Source organism: Hemiscyllium ocellatum, chromosome 14 (genome assembly GCF_020745735.1).
Source record: "Hemiscyllium ocellatum isolate sHemOce1 chromosome 14, sHemOce1.pat.X.cur, whole genome shotgun sequence".
Taxonomy (NCBI): Eukaryota; Metazoa; Chordata; class Chondrichthyes; order Orectolobiformes; family Hemiscylliidae; genus Hemiscyllium; species Hemiscyllium ocellatum.
This window is the reverse complement of record NC_083414.1, coordinates 9,379,436-9,398,597: the sequence shown is the minus strand read 5'-3', so window position 1 is coordinate 9,398,597 and position 19,162 is coordinate 9,379,436. Positions and strand designations below refer to the sequence as shown.

General features: G+C 44.8%; 1 protein-coding gene across 1 annotated transcript in view; it reads left to right on the top strand.

Moving 5' to 3' along the window:
* Nucleotides 1–19,162, top strand: part of col7a1 (collagen, type VII, alpha 1) — a 363,650-nt gene that overhangs the window by 32,253 nt on the left and 312,235 nt on the right. The window lies entirely within an intron of this gene.

The window sequence follows — 19,162 nt, the reverse complement described above, 5'->3', positions numbered from 1 at the left end:
GGATTTGGAGGGTGCTGTTGAAGGGTCTTTGAATTTCTGCACTATATCTTATAGATGGCTTCCAACAGGACCCCATTGAAAATTGCAATGGTCCCTTGGTGAGACCTGTTAGAGTGGAGTGGGGTGAGGGAATCTAGGAACAGCCCACTTGGGAAGCTATGTTCATTATTTTTCCCTTGATTTTGGTTTGATCAGTTTGTGGAGAAAATCTGGGAATTGAGTGGCAGAACTGGTCATTTTTTAGTTACTTTAGATTGAAATACTCTTCCTTTGCTAGTTGATAGAGGCATGGAGTTACCCAGCACAGAAACAGACCCTTTGGTCCAACCTGTCCATGTCGGCCAGACATCTACTTTTGGCCCATATCCCTTAATACCTCTGGTTAACAAAACATGATCAATTACTGATTTAAAATTAACAACTGGTCTAGCTTTCACGGTGAAAGAGTGTTCCAAAGCTCTACCACCCTTAGTGTGTACAAGTGCTTCCCAACCATCTGACCCTAATTCTCAGACTATACCCCCATAGAATCACCCAACCTGTAGACTTTATCTTTATCTACCCTGTCTTTTCATATAAATAGCTTGAGGACTTCAATCAAATTGCTCCCTAAACCTAAATTCTAGAAGATAAAAGTCAAGCTTGTACAATCTCTCCTCCTACCTTAACATAAGGGGTAAAGTTATCATTCCAGTAAACCTTCCAAGGCCAATTTATCCTTCCTAAGGTGTAGTGGCTTGATCTGCTCGCAGTACTCAGAGTGGCATCAAACCAAGGTTTTATATAACTGCAGCATAACTTCTATATCCTTATACTCCTGTCTTCCAGATATAAAAAGCAGCATCCCATTAACTTGATTGATTTTCTGCACCTATTTCTGACAATTTAAAGATTTATATGAATAAACCAAGTCTCTTTGGACATCCATTGTATTTAATTTCAAACCATTTAGAAAATACTCAAATCTCTCAATTTTCAGTGCAAGGTTGCTAACCTCACACTTGCTTATGCTGAGTTCCATTTGCCAGAGTTTTACCCATTCCCTTAATCTATCAGTATCCCTTTGTAATTTCATACTGATATCTACATTGTCTACAAAGCCGCCTAACTTTGTCATCAAATTTGGATGTTTGTACATCATTGTGGGAGTAGCGAAGGAATTCCTCGGTTTTTAAAACCATGTACAAGCTCCATCGGTTTACTGCAGCAGGAGTCGGGGCTTGCAGTTGTGAATTTTAAACTGGGATTGTAATTTGTGAAAGAAAATGCGAGGATTAATGGCTAAAGTTCCACTTGGAGCTCCAGGGCACTCGTCAACTCCAGACTTCACTGTGTCATCACCCAACCCCACTTGGGAAGCTATGTTCATTATTTTTCCCTTGATTTTGGTTTGATCAGTTTGTGGAGAAAATCTGGTCAATATTTAGTCACTTTAGATTGGAATACTCTTCCTTTGCTAGTTGATAGAGGCATGGAGTTACTCAACATGGGAATAGACTCTTCGGTCCAACCTGTCCATGTCAGCCAGGCATCCAAAATTAATCCAGTGCCATTTGCCAGCATTTGGCCAATATCCCTCAACCCTTCCTATTCATGTACCCATCCAGATACCTTTTTAATTGCTGTAATTGTACCAGCCTCCTCCACACCCTCTGGCAGCTCCTTCAATACACACACTGCTCTCTGTGTGAAAATGTTGCCCCTTAATTCCCTTTACTCTTCTCACCTTAAACCTATGCCCCCTAGTTTTGGACTCCCCGACCATGGGGAAAAGACCTTGGCAATTCAACCTATCCATGCCCCTCATGACCTTATAGAGGTTTATAAAATCCCCCCTTAGCCTCCCATGCTCCAGGTAAAACAGCCCCAGCCTATTCAGCCTCTCCCTGCAGCTCAGACCTCCCAATCCCAATAATATCCTTGTAAATATTTTCTGAACCTTTCTACTTTAACAACAAGCAAGGAGACCAGGCCCACCCTGTATGTGGAGAAAGTTGTCCCTCAGGACCTTCTTTTAAATATCTTTCCCCTCTCATCTTATACCTAAGCCCTCTAGTTTTGGACTCCCCCCATCCTAGGAAAGAAGACCTTAGCTATTCACCCTCTCCATGTCCTGGCAGACTCACTGGTCTATAGAAAATAAAAAACTGAAAGAACTGCAGATGCTGTGAATCAGGAACAAAAATAGAAATTGCTGGAAAAACTCAGCAGGTCTGGTTGTATATTTGATGAAAACAAAATCGGTTAACATTTCTGGTCCTGTGATTCTCCCTCAGAACTGGATCGGACAGGACCCAAACTCTGATTTCTGTTCAGTTTCTGCCAGACCTGCTGAGCTTTTCCAGCAATTCCTGTTGTTGTCACTAGTCTCTTGTGCTGGAGAATCTCAGCAGGTCTGGCAGCACCTGATGGAGAGAGAAACAAAGTTAACACTTTTGCCTTGACTTTGGAGCTGGAAAATGTTGGTTTTATTCTACATCGTTGGGGGAAGAGGAGCAAGGGGCATAGATGGTAAGGATGCCCAGAGCAAAAGACACAGGGAAGTGTAGGAGATGGGAATCCTTCGTTGAGGATGAAGGAGATTATGATAAGACACTATGGTGACATAATCAGAATAGATGCGAGAGAGATGGAGAGACGTGGGAGAATGGAATGGAACCCTTGCAGGAAGCCAGTTAAGGTAACTGTGGGATTTGGTGGGTTTGTTCTGGATGTTGATGACCAGCCTATCCCCAGAATTGGAAGCGGAGAACTCAAAGAAGGGAAGGAAAGAAGGACCAGGTGAAGATGGGAGAAGGATGGAAATTGGAAGAAAAATTATCATTGTTTCCAATTCCAGATGTGAGGAGGAATGTTAGAATTGATGACATCATGGGAGAAGTTGAGTGGGGGGTCCGAGTTGGACGGGAACATGGAATGTTCCACACACCCCACAAAGAGACCGGCGTAAATAGCCTTGACTTGAAGAAAGCGAGACAAGTTCAAAGTGAGAAAGACCTCAGCCAGGTGAGGCAAAGCAGTGGTGGATGGAGACGGTTCAAGTCCCTGTCCAAGGAAGAAGTGGACAGCCTTCAGCACATCCCAATGGAGGATGGATGTTTAGAGGGATTGCTGATCCATGGGGAGGAGGAAGTGGCTATAAGATCTGGAAATAGAGGGCCTGATGTCCTTCATCAGGAATATAAGTGGGTGGAGACTGAACAGGGTTTGGGCACTGGGGAATGAGGCGGGGGAGGTGATTGGATAGATTGCCATACTATTGGAAGGATATAATAGCATTGGAGGGGGTGCAGAGGAGATTCAGCAGGTTCTTGCCTGGGATGGAACATTTTAGCAATGAAAAGATGCTGGAAAAGCTCGGGTTGTTTTCTGTGGAACAGAGAAAGTTAGTACAGGACATTGGTTAGGCCACTGTTGGAATATTGCATACAATTCTGGTCTCCTTCCTATCTGAGAGATGTTGTGAAACTTGAAAGGGTTCAGAAAAGATGTACAAGGATGTTGCCAGGCTGGAGGATTAGAGCTATAGGGAGAGGCTGAACAGGCTGGGGCTGTTTTCCCTGGAGCGTCTGACGCTGATGGGTGACCTTTATAAAGGTTTACAAAATTGAGGGGCATGGATAGGGTAAATAGGCAAAGTCTTTTCCCTGGGATCGGGGAGTCCAGAAGTAGAGGGCATAGGTTTAGGGTGAGAGGGGAAAGATATAAAAGAGACCTAAGGGGCAACTTTTTCATGCAGTGTGGTACGTGTATGGAATGAGCTGCCAGAGAATGTGGTGGAAGCTGGTACAATTGCAACATTTAAGAGGCATTTGGATGGATATATGAATAGGAAGGGTTTGGAGAGATATGGACCGGGTGCTGGCAGGTGGGACTATATTGGGTTGGGATATCTGGTCGACATGGACGGGTTGGACGGAAGGGTCTGTTTCCATGCTGTACATCTCTGACTCTTTTGAGGTGGAGGAATAGAGAGGGCAAAGGAAGTTCAGGGATGCTCGAACAGGCTTGGTATGCCTGGGCAATCATGTTTGTGGATATTGGGAAAGCGGTGGATTTCAACAAGGACATTAAGGTCCCACCTGAGACTCATTGAGGTGGTGATGGCTCTCAGGATTCAGTATAAGTTGGCAAGATGGACCTGAAATCGATTTAGTGACAGGAGACAGAGGATGGTACTTGTGTGACTGACACCGGTGTCCTGTGGTATACCACAGGAATCAGTGCGGGTCCCTCATTGATTGCAATATATATAAATGACACAGATGAGAATGTCGGGTGGACAAGATGTAAGTTTGCGGATGATGCCAGAATTAGCTGGGTGGTCAATAATGAGAAAGAAGGTCTTGGGTTATGAGAAGATCTAGACTGTTGGTCAGATGGACAGATCAGTGGCAGATGGAATTCAAGGATGGCACAGTGGTTAGCACTGAAGCTTCACAGCACTAGGGACCCAGGTTGGATTCCAGGCACAGGTGACTGTGTGCAAACTCCATACAGACATTCTCCCTGTGTCTGTGTGAGTTCCTTCCAGGTGCTCTGGTTTCCTCCCACAGTCCAAAGATGTGCAGGTCAGGTGAATTGACCATGCTAAATTGCCCATGGTGTTAGGTGCTTCAGTCAGAGGGAGCTGGGTCTGGGTGGGTTGCTCTTTGGAGGGTCAGTGTGAACTTGTTGGGCTGAAGGGCCTGTTTCCATACTCTAGGGAATCTAATCTAAGCCTTGAAAGTTTGAGGTGAGAAAGATGATGACTAGGGAGTAGTCAGTAAGTGGCAAGACACTAGGAAGTTGAGGAACAGGGGAATCTTGGGGCACTTACTCACAGGTCCCTAAAGTAAGCAAGGTAGGTTAATAAGGTATTTAAGAAAGCACATGGGACACTTGCATTTATCAGTTGTGGCGTATTTTATAAGAGCAGGGAGGGTATGTTGGAGCTGTGCAGCATGTTAGTTAGGCCACAGCTGGAGTACTGTGTGCAGTTCTGGTTGCCATACTATCGGAAGGATGTGACTGGACTGGAGCAGAGATTTACCAGGATGTTCCCTGGGGTGGAGCATTTCAGAGATGGAGAGGCTGGATAAGCTTTGGTTGTTTTCTCTGGAGCAGAGAAGGGGGAGGGGGGGTGTGGCGGGATGGTTACCTGATAGAGGTGTGTAAGGTTATGACTGGCTTTGACAGGATGAACAGAAAGCAACTGTCCCCTTTGTTAAAGAATCACTAACAAAAGGGGTATTAAGTTTAAGGTGAAGGGCAGGAAGTTTTAAACTGGATTTGAGCATTTTTGTTCTACCCAGAAGGTGGTGAGGGTCTGGAAGAATATTGATGTAGAAAATATCAACATTTAAAAGTACGTGGATCGACGCTTGAAGTTTCATAACATTCAAGGCTATGGGCTCAGTGCTGAGGAAGTGGGATAGGTTGGTGCACACTCGATGGGCCAAAGTGACTGTGTGGTGCGACCCCATGACTGTAAGTGGGTTGCCTGAAGTTAGGGAACAGTTAGGTGGGTCAGAACAGAGGAGAGATCTTCAGAGGAGATGAGGTCATTGACCGTCTCGTTGTTCAGTGGGATCGTAGTGCAGGGAGAGGTCAGAGGGTTTATGTTTTCAGTGCGTCTGCCTCGCTAGATTCCCTTTCAAACCCACCATGGCTTTCATAAATGGGATTTGCATGTCAGTGTAGAGCCATCCTATTCAAGTTGGACAGGGTTGTAAGTGATAACCCCCCTAGATTCTATCTTCCATGGCCTGCAGGTAATTCCAGTATCTATTAGCCACTCCTAATTGGCTTTGAGGGCAGTGGCAAACCAGGTGGGTTTCTATAAACAAGTGGTTTATAGCTTATTGGTCACCATTGCCTTTTACATTAGCACTCTCAATACAGACTTTTTATTAAGACTTTGCCAGTTGCCATGAGGAGATTTGAACTCTTGTCCCAGTGGATCATTAGCTCAGGGTCTTAATCACTGCACCGTCATCACCCTGTGTCATATATCACGAAATAGGCACCATACCAACAGAGGGGGTCTGTATCTATCTGTTTGTGTAGCTTCAGGCTTTTGATTCCAAAGGAAACAAAAAAAATGGGAATGTTTTCTTTTCTGTTGTTTGAACAGAAACCTTGTGGGACTGATTCTTTCTTTCAGGAGGCAGGGCTCAATTATCCAAACACTGGGGCGTGCCCTGGATTGATCTCTCACCAAAGGGAAGAACTGATTCATGTTTTTTAAAAAAAAAAGTCAAAAGTTTTCAGGTCCACCGTTTGTTGCATCTGGGTCATGTGTCGGTGATGTGCAGAATTTCAACAAGAAATGTACACCTCCCATACAAAGCATCGCTCTGCTATGGATTAATATTCTACTGACATCTCAAACAAAGCCCCATACTAGCTGTTGGAGCTCTCTTTCTCCAGAATAAAACTTTTGATGGAATGTCAGGAAACTTTCAGATGTTCTTGTTAACTGCTGTAGTTATCTGTGCTCTCTTGTGATCAAGCCAGGACTTTTCTTTCCTCTGTTAATTAGTTCATGATGTGCTGGTGGGTCAGCATTTACTGCCCATTCCTAATTACCCCAGTGGAGAAGGTGGTGGTGCTGAGCTGCTGGTTAAACCATTGCATCCCTTGGGATGCTCCTTGGGAGTTCAGGAATTTTGACCGGGCAACACTGAAGGCATGGGGTGCATTGTGGGCAGCAGCTCACCAAGGCAAGTTAACCAAAATAGTCACCTTGTTTCAACAAGGCTGTATCCAAGTAGATATGCAAACCTGCACTTTTCTTTTCCTAAAGAAAAGCTGGACTGCTGAGCTGAAAGGGGAAGTTAGCATGAGGACAGCATCAGTGAGAGGATGACATAGTGATTTACTGAGATCTGATTTCAGGATTGTAAAAATGTTGACATAGAGAATGAAATTTTCATTGTTCTGTTGTCAGCACTGTCCTTTCTTCCCTTGTACATAAGAATATAAGAAATAGGAGCAGAAGAAGGTCATTCAGCTCCTCAATATGATCATGGCATATCTGCCCCAGGCCTCAATTCCTGTCTCTCACCAGCTCCTCATTGCCCTCAACTGCTTAATATTTTAAATATCAATCTACCTCCCCTTCAAATACTTTCAGTGATCTAACCTCCAGAACTCACAGGGTTAAACATTTCCCAACATTCACTACCCTCAGAATAAATTTCTTTGCATTTCGGTTTGAAGTGTGTCCCTTTTTAATCTGTAACTAAGTCTCCTGGTTCAAGATATTCCCCCCCCCTCCCCCGTTAGTGGAAATGTCTCCTTACCTGTGTCAAGTTCCCGTAGAGTCGTGATTATTTTATTAAACTATTTATTCTTCTGAATAAAGGTCTAAGCTATTTACTCAATGCAGATAAGTCAACATGTCAGCCCAGAAACCACCTTGTGAGTCTCTTTTTTGCATTGCCTCCAATGCCAGTACTTTCTTAAATAAAGGGAGTAAAGCTCTCTTCACCCTACCCCAAGCAGATGCTCCCTGACTCCCTGTACGTTTGAAACAAGACTTCTTCCTTAATTTCAAACTCCTGCCCCCTAGCAATAATGCCTTCTGAATCACTTGCTGTTCTTACTGGTTAACTTTTTATCATTTCATGCACAAGAACATCCAGATCCTTCTGTGTTTCACCTTTTTAGTTTGGAGTCTCTTCGATTAAATAATATTCTATCATTTGGTTATTCAGAGCATGACCTCACACTTTCCCACATTAAACTTCACCTGCCAAGTTTCTATCTCCTCACCCAAACATATATCCTTATATTCACATGTCCTCCTCATAACATGCCCTCCCACCTATCTTGCTAATGTTGACCTTGCTTTGTGCACATCCTGTGCAGTGCGAGCCTTGCTCTGTCTAAGCACCCTATGATGTGGATGTCCTTGTTTACTATGATCTGCCTGTACTGCTCACAAAACAAAGCTTCTCACTGTATTAAGGTATGTGATGACAATAAATCAATATTTTTGTGTCATGAGTAAAATCAGATATATCATTCTGCTATTCCTTCAAGTCATTAATGTCGACAGTCATTGAGATATACAGACCCATCCGTCCATGCCGACCAGATATCCCAACCCAATCTAGTTCCACCTGCCAGCACCCTGCCCATATCCCTCCAAACCTTCCTATTCATATACCCATCCAAATGCCTTTTTAAATGTTGCAATTGTACCAGCCTCCACCACTTCCTCTGGCATCTCAATCCATACATGTACTACCCTCTGCATGAAAATGCTGCCCCTTAGGTCTCTTTTATATCTTTCCCCTCTCACCCTAAACCCTCTAATTTTGGACTCCCCCACCCCAGGGAAAAGACTTTGTTTATTTAATCAAGAGGCAAATCTCAATAAAATATATAATCAAGAAAGAACCCACTCTACTCACTACTGCAGACTTATTGTCAGGCCACACTTAAAATTATAAATAAGTGAATATTTTTAAATATTTGAGACTCTAGGTCTGATCCTTGTGACATTTCACATCCCAGCTGGCAAATGGGACTAGATTAATTTGGAATATCTGGTCATAATGGGCAAGTTGGACCGAAGGATCTGTTTCAATGCTCTACAGATCTCTGATTCTAGGATGAGGAGAAATGTCTTCACCCAGAGTGGAGAGCCAGTAGAATTCTGTCACAGAAAACGGTTAAGGCCAGAAAGTGAATGATTTCAATAAGGAGTTGGATATAGCACTGGGAGCTAAAGGAATCCAAGGGTATGGGTAGAAAGCAGACCAGGTTATTGAGTTGGATGGGTAAAAAATGAGGTCTGCAGATGCTGGAGATCACAGTTGAAAATGTGTTGCTGGTTAAAGCACAGCAGGTCAGGCAGCATCCAAGGATGATCAGCCATGATTGTACTGAATGCTGGGGCAGGCTCGAAGGGCCAAATAGCCTCCTTCTGTTCCTGGTTTCTATGTTTAGAGTCAGATGTACAGCACAGAAACGGACCCTTCCGTCCAACTCGTCCACGCTGACCAAATATCCTAACCTAATCAAGTCCCTTTTTCCAGCACTTAGCCCATATCCCTCTGAACCCTTCCTGTTCAGATACCCATCCAGATGCCTTTTAAAAGATGTGATTGTGCCAGCCTCTACCACTACTTCTGGCAGCTCATTCCACACGCTCACTACCTGCTGTGTGAAAATTTTGTCGCTTAGGTCCCTTTTATATCTTTCCCCTCTCACCCTAAACCTATGTCCCCTAGTTCTGGACTCCCCCACCCCAGGGGAATGACCTTGTCTATTTACCCTATCCATGCCCCTCATAATTTTGTAAACCTCTATTAGGTCACCCCTCAGCCTCCGGCGCTCCAGGGAAAACAGCCCCAGCCTGTTCAGCCCCTCCCTATAGCACAAATCCTCCAGCCGTTGTTACTGTGCTCTTCATCTGAACTGAACCTGGTTGGGGCTCACCCTGCCTCTCCCTCTGTCAGTTGTCAAAGCTGAGTTTTGTAAATACTTCAGCGGTGACCTCCCCAGGCAGATTTCAGTTTCCTGCTCTTATGGTAATGTTGTTTTGAATGTTTGATCAAAATTATTGTCTGAACTGGCTTTTTAAAAAAAAAAGTCACTTTTACAGAACTAAATCCACTTGCCTCTACTTTAGTACCACGTAATAATAAAATGCTATAAACTTGCATTGTGACTTTTTAACAGAAAATGTTCCATCAACTTTTTCACACAGAGGGTGATGCATGTATGGAATGAGCTGCCAGAGGAAGTGGTGGTGGCTTGGACAATTGGAACATTTTAAAAGCCATCTGGATGGATACATGAATAGGAAGAGGTTAGAGAGATATGGGCCAAATGCTGGCAAATGGCTTTGGATTAATTTATCTGGTGGGCATGGACAAGTTTGACTGAAAGGTCTATTTCCATGCTGTACATCTGTGACTCTATGGTACTAAATCAACAGATGAGAAAGTCTGAAAGGACACTGGAAGCTGGTTCGATAGCAATTTGCATAAAGATTTTTTTTTAAACAGAGCTGATAAAGGGTCAACAATATTTCAGTACAATGGAGAAAGGTGCGGGGAGGCAAGCTGTTGGGGACAGAACTGAGCTGACACAGACATTGTGGGCCAAATGGCCTCCCTCTGTGCTGTATGATGCTCTGATTTCATACAAAAAAAACTTAATCTTCATTTTGTTCAGTTTTTCAAAGTGTGTGCTGATGGATTGCCTTGTTTTGTGGGGGTTGTTGTTGGATGTAGCTTGAGATGAAAGTGTTTGTCTGTGGAATCAGATCACACATTCAAAAGGGACTTTTCTGTGGTTTGTGCAACTCTGTAATTTTTGGGAGCAATGCAATAGGCTGTCCTAATTGAAGGAAAGAAACATTCTGTAAATATTATTTTACACTTAGCAACAAAATAAACAACTGTATTATGTTAGAAACCAAAAGGAACATGAAACTGGGCTTGAGAACCTTTTCCTGGGCTCCTTTGATTGCAAAGACAGTCCATTCTCACCTTCCTTCTGTAATTCAGCTTTTGTTTTTTGTGTGTGTTTGAATCCGGGCCGTACTAATGTCTGGGAGTTACGTGTTCCTGGAGGAGTTCAAACTGAGCGTCTGTGATCACGTCTTAGCTGAAGAACTGCGCCTGGATGGCACTTTTGATGACCCCTTCCAACATTTTGCTGATGCTCAACAGTAGAGTGACAAGGTGGTGATTGAGATTTGTCCTGCTTTTTGTGGATAGGACACACCTGGATAATAATCCCCGTTTGCCATGAAGATGCCAGCGTTGAAGCTGCCAACTTGGCTATGGGTGCCACTAGTTTAGGTTGTGACTGTTACTGGGGAGGTATACCAAGGGTTTTGCAGAAAGGAAAGAGGCTCCATGCATTTGTAAAGCACTCCTCGTGTCCCAAAGCGTCAATGAAGGAACTTATGAACCGTGACTTTTGTAGCAGAGGAAATGTGGCAGCGGATTCATGCACAGCAAGATCCCACAAACAGACGCAACTTGATGCACAGAATGACTGACTGACTGACTGTTTTTCACTGCTGTTGGTTGAGTGATATTTATTGGCCAGGGTATCTGGGAGAACTCAGCTGTCCTTTTGACAGCTGTAGATCCAGAAAAATAGATCAGCAAATCGAGGAGATGCACTGTGTAGGGATCCATTCAAGCAGTTAACTGATCAAGCTGGACTGCAACACACCGAAGAGATAAAGAAGAGCTTGCCTAGCACTAGTGATTAGTAGGTTTTGTGTTGTCCTTTCACAGAGAATTGTGTGTTTAGGATTCCTCTTTCCGCTGCAAGTAACTGACTTTTGAGCACTTATTCTGATGAATGACTTTGTTACATGTTTCTGCAGGAAGTTCATGCAGATTTCCTGAGGGCAGTGGAGGCCTGGTCTCTGGATTCGTTTAAGAAAGAGTTGGATAGAGCTCTCAAAGATAGTGGAATCAAGGGTTGTGGAGATAAGGCAGGAAGAGGATACTAATTAGGAATGATCGGCCATGATCATATTGAATAGCGGTGTAGGCTCGAAGGGCTGAGTGGCCTACTCCTGCATCTATTGTCTATTGGAACTGCAGTGGGAGATTGGGAGAATCTCTGACGTTACCACATCAATAAGTTGCAGGCTCTGACCTATTTGCGACGAGATCAGGACAAATCTGGGTTATGTTACACTGAGTGGGATCAGAAACGAGCCATTCAGCCCAACTGATGTGATTTCAGAGTTTTAGTTTAACATCAGCCTCTTCCTACCACCTTCGCCCAAACATAGCATCATAATTTTGTGCATGGCTAGCTACCCCTTCATTATTATTTTCAGGGTTGTAGGCATGCTGTCAAGACACCGATTCGTTGCCCATCCCTGATCTCCCTCAAAACTAAGTGGCTTTTCCCTTCCATCCGAGGGCAGTTAAACATCGATCACATTGTTATGAGTCTGGAGTTACATGTAGGCCAGATCAGGAAAAGATGGCAGATTTCCTTCTTTTTAAAAGACATTAGAACATCAGAATATTAGCAGTAGGCCATTTTGACTTGTTCAGCCTGCTCCACCATTCGATAAGATCATGGTGGATATTTTCATGGACTCGGCTCCACCTACCCACCCGCTCACCATAACCCTTAATTCCTCTCAAAAAATCTTATCTTTGCCTTAAAAACATTCAACGAGGAAGCCTCAACTGTTTCACTGGCCAGGGAACTCCACAGATTCACAACCCTCTGGGTGAAGAAGTTTCTCCTCAACTCAATCCGAAATCTGCTCCCCCTTTTTATTCTGAGGCTATTCCCCCAGTTCTAGGGTCACCTTCTAGTGGAAACAACCTCCCTGTTTCTATCTTATCTATTTCTTTCATAATTTTAGGTGTTTTTGTAAGACCCCCCACCCAACTAATCTTCTAAATTCCAAGGAATATAGTCCCAAGCTTCTCAATCTTTTCATAAGCCAACCCTCTCGACTCTGGAATCAATCCACTGAACCAAATGGCTTTTGCTAGCAGTCAGTGAAAGCTCACAGTCACTCTTAGAGAGGCCAACTTTCAATTCCAGGTCTATTATTTAATCATTTTTAGCAGCTTGCAGTTGCTATGGTGGGATTTGAACCCGTGGATGCGATAGGATCAATCGAGATGACCATATCAGTGATGTTACTAGTGCACCACCCCCTTGTTACTGACCTTGACCACTTCCTGGGGTAGTGAGTTGCATATTCTCACCGTGCTCTGAGTAAAGAGATTTTCCTTGAGCTCATTGAATTTATTGGGCTCAGTGGTTAGCACTGCTGCCTCATAGCGCCAGAGACCTAGCTTCGATTCCAGCCTCGGGTGACTCTCTGTCTGTCTGTCTGTCTGTGTGGAGTTTGCACATTCTCCATGTGCCTATGTGGGTTTCCTCTGGGTGCTGCAGTTTCCTCCCAAGTCCAAAGATGTGTGGGTCAGGTGAATTGGCCGTGGGAAATTGCCCCATAATATTAGGTGTGTTAGACGGAAATGGGTCTAGGTGGGTTTCTCTTCGGAGGGTTGGTATGGACTTGTTGGGTCAGATGGCCTGTTTCAACTCTGTAGGGAACTTAATTTACCTGATAGCTTTGGCCCTCTGGTTTTGGAGCCCCATGAGGTCTGTAATATTTTTCTGTTTACCCGGCAAATCCCCAGTCATAGTCTTAGCAAGAGCTGTGTCAACTGAGCCCTGTCCCTTTTTGAGAAATTTTGTCCTAACCTCTTCAGTCTTTGTAGATAAGTATGCTGGCTGTACTGTACATCATTTGACTAAATCATCTTGGCCCTGTTTCAGAGCTTCGAAAACCTTTTTCCTCATGCTGAGACCAGACTGTGTACCGAACACTTCAATTGTGCTCTCACCACAGTTTGGGGCAAGTTTAATGTAATATCCTTCCTTCCTTGCTTGCTTCCACATAAGGGGGTTCAGTGGTTGGAAATGGATCCATTTTCCGAATTTCCAGACACTCCCCTTCACTCCCAGTTTCTATTTGTGTTCTCACCAACAACAGTTAAAGCTGCCATGCTTTATCCTCACTCAAGGCAGGAGCCTCTCCCCTCCCCTGCTGTCTGGTGGTCACTCCCCAGTTTCAACTAGTGCACTTGCCCTCCTCCCCATTTTAGCTTGGTGTACTGCCCGTCCCTCAGAGTGCTCCTCTCTGAGTGCCCCTCCATGAGCATGACCCTCCTTCAGCCTGTCCCTCTCCCCTCCATTGGAGTGACACTCCAATGGAGTGTCTTTCCCACCTCCCTCAGAATGCTCCTCCTGCCCCACCTTGAAGAGTTGTATTCTCCACATCGCTGACCTCGCTCCCTTCAGAATCTCGTACCAGGCCCCTCCCCACTTTCCCCCATTTCTGTGAACCCTGAACCTTTGAATTCCTGGCTCCGGTAAGCTGGACTGGGAAGCTGGGTCTGTTTGGTGGGGCGGGAGAGGGAGAATGGGAAGAGGTTCTGTGTATATTTGCTGCTATGTTACCAAACATTGACATCATTTGTTTATAGAGCAATAACTGAAATCTCTCTGCTCCTTAAAATAATAATTATGGTTAGATTTATATATATTATATATACATACACACGTAAATAAATAAACAAATGTGCCAGGTGAAGATGGTGAGAGCACCAGGCATCTGTGAAGTTGTGTTTACATCCATCGTCAATAAAACCAGAGGCCTTTGATTTATCATTAGTGAAATGGCTGAGTCATTCCCTCAGACAGCAAACATTGGAGGTCTGCCTTACTTCCGCCGGACCCCTGCTGCATTGCTCTCTGGTGTATAGTCAGTGTGGGTTAGTAACTGCAGAAACAGTTTGTCCAGCAGAACAATATTTTTATTCTGGTATAAGCTTGTGAAGACTACCCAAGTCAGGTTAGGTAAGTAGAATGGAGGGACAGCATAGCCTCGATGATCTGGTTTGAATGGTGAACCACCTTCGAGGGGCTGAATGGCCACTTGCTGGCTCATTTGAAAAGGCAGTGCTACCATAGGGCACAAGGTTAATGTAAATAAGATAGCAAGACCACATGAGGGTGGTGGGATCCATGACCGGAGACACAGATTTAAGGGAAGGGGCAGGAGCTTCACAGAGAGATGTGAGGGAAGATGTTTCTCAGCCAGAGGCTGGTGGAAATCAGGGCCTCTCTGCCCGGAAGGGTGGGAGAGATAGAAACCCTCATCACATCGAAGAAATATTTACACAGATGGACTTGAGATATTAAGACACACAAAGCTATGGGCGAAGTGCTGCAAAACAGGGTTAGAAGAGTTGGGTTATTATTGACCAGCACTGATTCACTCGGCCGAAGGACTTTTCTCCATGCTGTAGGTTTCAGTGAATCTGCTCAGAGATGGTTCTCTCAAGCAGCCCTATGGCAGAGTTATCTCCTGTTCTATATGTAGTTAGGGCTTGCTAGAATTAAATAAAATGGGAATGTTGACCTCCCACCTAATGACTCTGCAAAATTTATCAAGCTCTCTGCTAATGCCAAACACAACCTGGTGACAGGATCAGCTTTTAACAAGACAGTGAGATGGAAGGCTGCAGAACAGCCTACTGAGTGGTAAGGTCCTGGGGAGTGTTGCTGAACAAAGAGATCTTGGAATGCAGGTTCATAGCTCCTTGAAAGTGGAGTCCCAGGTAAACAGGATAATGAAGACACATTTGGTGCTTTTGTCTTTGTTGGTCAATGCACTGAGTATAGGATTTGGGAGGGCATGTATGGCTGTCCAGGACATTGGTTAGGCCACTTTTGGAATACTGTGTGCAATTCTGGTCTCCCTGCTATCCGAAGGATGTTGTGAAACTTGAAAGGGTTCAGAAAAAGATTTACAAGAATGTTGCCAGGGTTGGAGGATTTGAACAGGCTGGGGCTGTTTTCCCTGGACTGTCAGAGGTTGTGAGGCAGCAATGCTAATCATTGAGACACCATGCTGCACACGTTATCCAGTATTGCGCTGTGACTTGCATACAAATCAACTTGTGAACAGACTCCAGAATCAAACCCATTTGTATAACCCGCCTGTATACTGCACAAGTGTACCCAATGGTTGCATTTCCATAGCAACACTTCTACCAATCAGAGTCCACTCACTCACCCATCAGTGTTGTCCTCCCATGGCAGTATAAGTGTTGGTTTTCCATTTAATTACCATTCTTGTGAATTGTCCTGATGAGTGCAAGATTAGTCCTGATTAGGGCGGCACGGTGGCACAGTGGTTAGCACCGCTGCCTCAGCGCCAGGGACCTGGGTTCAATTTCCGCCTCAGGCGACTGACTGTGTGGAGTTTGCACGTTCTCCCTGTGTCTGCGTGGGTTTCCTCCGGGTGCTCTGGTTTCCTCCCACAGTCACAAAGATGTACGGGTCAGGTGAATTGGCTATGCTAAATTGCCCGTAGTGTTAGGTAAGGGGTATATGTAGGGGTATGGGTGTGTTGCGCTTCGGCGGGTCGGTGTGGACTTGTTGGGCCGAAGGGCCTGTTTCCACACTGCAAGTAATCTAATCTAATCTAATGAAAAGTTTCAATGATTATTCTCCTGTCAGCAATAAAAACACCACACAAACTCCTGGAGCCATGCTCTCCTCTGGGAATAGATCTGAATAAAGGTATAGGCCAGACAGGGAGCAGCTAACATGCCTCTTCAAAATCCCATTTGACAATCAAAAACTAGTCCATAATGTTCATCCAATCCTAAAACTAGTTGGTACTGTATGAAACAAAATATTCATGGTTTTCTCAATAATAGAATACACAGAATGCAGCATTACATTTGTCTGCCTCCTAATCTCCCCATCCAGCAGCATCTCCTATTTTAAATAAAGTTAAAAATCATGCAATACTAGGTTATAGTCCAACAGGTTTATTTGGAAGTACAAGCTTTTGGAGCACTGCAAATAAACCTGTTGGACTATAACCTGGTGTTGTGTGATTTTTTAACCTTGTCCACACCAGCCCCGCCACATTTCTTTAAATAAGAAAGTGACATTAGCTGAATTAGGCCAAACTGAAACAGGTGAGTGGTAACCATGGTGTGGAGATGCCGGTGTCAGGCTGGTGTGGGTAAAGTCAGAAGTTACAAGACACCTCGTCATATTTGAAATATCAAGCTTTCCAAGCACTGTTCCTTCATCTGATAATGGGGCAACGCTCCGAAAGTTTGTAATTTCAAATAAACTTGTTGGACCATAACCTGGTGTCATGTGACTCTTAACTGGGTGAGTGGTAAAGGAGATATTTGGCGCACTTCCCTTCATTGCTCAGACCATGAGGTGTAGGAGTTGGGATGTCATAGTGCAGTAGTACAGCATGCTGGTGATGCTACTTTTGGAGTACCATGTACAATTCTGGTGTGTAAATGATTAAATTGGAGAGGGTGCAGAAAGAATTTACAAGGGTGTTGCCAGACTGGAGAGTTTGAGTTGCCCCTCATGTCCTTTTTAAATCTTTCTCCTCTCGCCTTAAAAGTATGCCGTCTATGCAATCCCCATTCTAGGAAACGACATCTACCATTAACCTTATCTATACCCCTCATGAATTTAAAATCTGTATACGGTTATCTCTCATCCTCCTACTGCAGTGCAAAATGTCTCAGCCTGTCCCAGCCTCTCCTTGTAATTCAGACCTCCAGTACCCAGCAACATCCTGGTAAATTTTGTCTCCTGCTTAATAATATCCTTCTTTATATCTGGGGCAACTGGAACTGGAGACAGTACTCCAGAGGAGCCCTCGCCATAATCAACGTACCAATCACTGTGGGGGAAACCTACCCACTTTTTCAAAATGGACCTTGTCACCATGGCAACACCACTTCAATTACAACAACAACGATTTAACTCCTTCATAAATGCATTTATTGGCAGCGGGTCGTGGAGGGGGTCGTTAGGGCCGACTGCCTGTCCCTCTTCCGCGGTTACGTTAGGGCCCGGGTGTCCTTGAAGAAGGGGCACGTGGTGTCCACCAACACCCTGGAGTTGTTCAGGGAGAGGTGGGCGCCGCAGGGAGTGGAGTGCATCATTTCCCCCCTCCAACGCTATTTTGATTTAGTCCTTGCCCTCCCCTTCACTGTTTTGACCACACAGCATTGCCCACTCGGGTGTTTTCCTAATTTCCTGGTAGTGGAAATTAAATAAAGATTTGTGCACTTTGTGTCTCTCACTGCGTCTCACACCTGCACACACACACACGGGTGCTGGGAAAAAAAAGCACTACCGCAGTTAGGCGGTAGTGTGGGGGTTAATTAAAAATTTTTAAAAAACGGAAAAAAAAACAGGAGATTTCTCAAAAAAAGATAAATGCATTTATGCACTGACAACGAAGAAATATATTCAGTCGTTAGTATGTAAGTAACTGGGGGGAGGGGTGTCATGATTTCAGGATTGGCAGCAAGAATTGATTTGATTTGATTTGATTTAATGTCACGTGTACAGTGAAAAGCTGATCTTAGTAAGCAAGGGCAGAGAGATCAAAGGGTGTTTAGACGGAGTGAGGCATACTGGTTAGATTGCACAGGAGGCATGTGAAGCAAGATCAACATTTTTTTTAGATTACTTACAGTGTGGAAACAGGCCCTTCGGCCCAACAAGTCCACACCGACCCGCCGAAGTGCAACCCACCCATACCCCGACATTTACCCCTTACCTAACACTACGGGCAATTTAGCATAGCCAATTCACCTGACCTGCACATCTTTGGACTGTGGGAGGAAACCGGAGCACCCAGAGGAAACCCACACAGACACGGGGAGAACGTGCAAACTCCACACAGTCAGTCGCCTGAGTCGGGAATTGAACCCGGGTCTCAGGTGCTGTGAGACAGCAGTGCTAACCACTGTGCCACCGTGCCGCCCATAACATTATTTGAAGTGAGAGAGTCCATGAGAGCTAGGCGTGAGATGAGGCAAGACTGCTTTAACCAGAGAGTTGTTTGGATTTGGAATGTGCTGCCTGGGAGAGTGGTGGAGGGGGATTCCATCGTAGATTTCAAAAGAGAGCTGGATGTATATTTGAAAGGGATGAAGTTAGAGGGTTGTGGAGATGGGGCTGGAGAGTGGGACTAGCTGTGTAGTTCTTTCAGGGGCTGGCTCATACACATTGGGCCTAATGGCCTTCTGAAGCCTGCTCTTCCCACCCATCCGCTCCATCCTCCTCTCCCGATCTATCACTTCCATCCTCTCCTTCATCTACCTATCACCTTCCTCCCCCTACCAGCCCCACTTCCCTTCCCGTTATCTCTCAGCCCCCCAGCTCACAATCCTCATTCTTGATGCCGGGTTTATGCCCAAAACACCGATTCTCCTGCTTATCGGAAGCTGCCTGACCTGCTGTGCTTTTCTAGCGCCACACTCTCGACTCCTCCTGTACTGGATCATTCTATGATTCTACCTTTAGAAGCGAAAGCGAGGTCACTGCCTTTCTTCCCTCTTTGAATTTAGTTAATGGACTCACGTGAGCTGTGTGCAATTTGAGGTCCGGATGCTTATCCAGCTGGCACCTGATGCCTATTGCTCAGCAGCTGCCTCTCACCTTTTACTTAGATATTATTTCAAAGGGTGGGTGCGCGTGGTGGGGGGGCGCAGGAGTGGTGAACAGCTGTGGAGACAGAAGAGAGATTCTCTGCTTGTACTTAACACACCGGCTTCACAATCATAATTTTATGATGAAAATCTTTCATCTC